General features: G+C 37.5%; 1 long non-coding RNA gene across 2 annotated transcripts; it reads left to right on the top strand.

The window, feature by feature from the left end:
* The first annotated feature begins 1,528 nt into the window (after positions 1 to 1,528).
* On the top strand, positions 1,529 to 2,794 carry LOC109591157 (uncharacterized). 2 transcript variants are annotated; one of them, XR_002189685.1, is made up of 5 exons: positions 1,529 to 1,690; positions 1,749 to 2,105; positions 2,154 to 2,226; positions 2,332 to 2,364; positions 2,420 to 2,783. It is a non-coding gene; the product is annotated as an uncharacterized LOC109591157 (long non-coding RNA). The 2 variants fall into 2 exon arrangements; XR_002189684.1 differs by having other exon boundaries at positions 1,529 to 2,105; positions 2,420 to 2,794.
* Positions 2,795 to 2,833: the final 39 nt, after the last annotated feature.

Here is a 2,833-nt window from a genome sequence, read left to right as displayed (position 1 = left end):
AGGCTACAATAATAATAATGGGATGTAACCATTCCTGACACTCTTGCAGTGTCCTATAGATCAGTAGCTCTCAATGGGACTGGTTCAGTGGCTGCTAGTGCTGAGTCTCGTAAGGCTGATAAATACTCCACCCTCTCCTCTTCCTATTTGTTCTCCCCTATTGCCATTGAGTCCCTGGGTGCACTAGGTCCTCTAACTCACAAGATTATTAAGGAGATTGGACGCCGGTTATGTAATAGCTCACATGACAAGAGGGCACACTCATTTCTCCTCCAACGACTATCGGTGGCAGTTCAGAGAGGAAATGCTCTTATGGTTCAAGATACACTACCATCCACCTTCGAACCCCTTTATGGCACATAAGACATAACATATTCATGGTCTAGTTGTTATTATTGTTATTTTTATGCTTATTTTGTTCCTTTAGTTGTGTCTTATTTATTTATTTTCTTCTTTTCCCTTCTGTCCTTTCTTCTCTTCTCTCCCTCTTTCTTCCCCTCCTCTTATTATTATTGTTATAATAATAATAATGCATTAAGGCTCTTTGTCTTCATTTTTGGTTTGACTTATTGTTTATTATTATTATTATTTTTTGTTATAATTATATTTATTGTTATTATTATAATAATAATAATAATATAAAATTATGAATAATAATGGCAGGGGGAATTGTTTAATTATATGTAACTTAATTAATCTTTAACTTACAAATTATGTTTTTGTTTGATGTAGACTAGACTTAGTTTGAACTGATTGCACTAGTCTCCTCCAGTCATCAGTTGATATCAGCAACACTTCAGGTACTAGTTCATTATCAATGTACTCAAGTCTCAATTAATTTTGGAAGTGTCTAGAGCTCCGGTAACCGGACACAGTATGCAGTGCTAGAGCTCCGGTAATAGGGGCGTCGCCCCTATATATATACTGGGGCTACGCCCCAGTGCAGTATTAATAATACACTGATTTATATTATAGAAACCGAGTATAAATACAACAACCAGCGTTGATGATGCAGCAGGGTCGTGGTGGTGCAGTGGAGAGGCTGGTGTGGATTGCACGGATAGGGTCAGGGGTTCGAATCCGGTTAGGACTACCGAGTAAAACTATGCTGCAGTTTTTGATTTTTTTCTTTTTTTTTTAATATCTTTTTTTGCATTTTTTAATTTTGGCTTTTTTTTGGGTCAAGAAATAGCACCCTCTCGTACATCTTAGCCTCCGGGGTCGTAGGGTTGGGATTGGGGTTTAGTGTTTAGTTTTTAGAGCACCCTCTCGTACATCTTAGCCTCCGGGGTCGTAGGGTTGGGATTGGGGTTTAGTGTTTAGTTTTTAGAGCACCCTCTCGTACATCTTAGCCTCCGGGATCGTAGGGTTTTGGGGTTAGGGTTTAGTGTTTCTTGATAAAAAGACTAAGTTCCATTTTGCACTATTGCGCATGCGCACAAGCTGTTTTACGGAGAAAAACGGACTGCCGGAGCTCTAGCATTGCAAACTACGTCCGGTTACCGGAGCTGTAGACACAGCCATTAATTTTATCGGATGTAACTCGATAAAAATTGAGTATTGGAACAGTGAACACTAAACACTTGGTCTTATTGTCATAGCAACGCTTAAAACGGTTTCCATGGTGTTTAATTGAATTTTTATTACATGCAGGCTGCAGCCGCGAATTGAATCGAATTACCTATGGAAAGTAAGACAAGAATTAGCATTACTATTTTTACTATTGTGTCATTTTAACAACACTTTAGTTACTGATTCCTGAGGAAACTCCAATGGAAGAGGGCATTGACTTTTAATAAGCTGGCCGGTTTTGATATGAGAGGAGGGCGGATCAAGAGTGCTATATTCAGAGCAGCTGCACGTGCTGCACTTGAAGAAGCTTTCTTAAAGAAGAGGAGAGCCTATTAGAAACACTGTTACTCTTTGAAGACTCTATTAGATGAGGCCCTGGCTCTTTTTAACCAAATATGGAAACTCATCAGAGTAATATCGAAATATGTATCGTCCTCGTTAACTTGCTGTGTGCTGTCCTCCATTAGTCACACCAGTCTCACATGACTAACAGAACCAAATGGCATCAGCAGCACCACTCATTGATGATCATCGTAAGTTTGTGATTGATTAATTAAATAAATGTAATGAATATTAATTAGTGTCTAGTGATGTCAAGGCATTAGTGTTAAAGTGTTGGGTGAAAGTGGCCAAGAAATGTTCATCAGAGTTAAAGTACATATGAAATTAATGTATTCATTACTATAGGATATCTCTCTGCACATACATGTACTTGTATTATTATAACATGTTCATATCTCTTGTATTTTATTTCTTTAGTTTGTTACTCAATGTCTTAAAGAAACTGTTGAGGTACAGTATGTGTGTGAATTTATATTTTTAAAGAATTTTATATTATTATTGTTAGGTTGTATACTCTCCCAGTCACACCCTCCGAATGGAGTGCTTGAATCTGATTGGTCGATTAAGCCACAGGGCCCCCAGTCATGAAGTCCTGTTGCTCTTAATTGCTAAGTTTTGTAATGACATTGATCCAAGAGTTTGTAGAGAAGCAATGGAAGCACTAGTAAGTACAAATACATGTACATGTACATATTCTTTCCTACTTATGCATGTACATGTACTTGTCTCTCTGTTTCTGTCTCTCTTTTTAATTGTACACAATTATACATACGGTATACCCTTTCTCAATAAGACTTACCATAGGGCACCTTTTTTTTAGGGCTATAAATTTCGTGGATTTTGCGATTTTTTTTAACGATTCGTGAAAATCAAATTCATACAGTACAAGATGGCAGACGGCATAAATTCGCGATAATTA

This window comes from Amphimedon queenslandica, unplaced genomic scaffold (genome assembly GCF_000090795.2).
Source record: "Amphimedon queenslandica unplaced genomic scaffold, v1.1 AMPQUscaffold_8817_Cont19243, whole genome shotgun sequence".
NCBI lineage: Eukaryota > Metazoa > Porifera > Demospongiae > Haplosclerida > Niphatidae > Amphimedon > Amphimedon queenslandica.
Note: the sequence above shows the minus strand (reverse complement) of the source record. Positions and strands in the feature narration are given on the sequence as shown.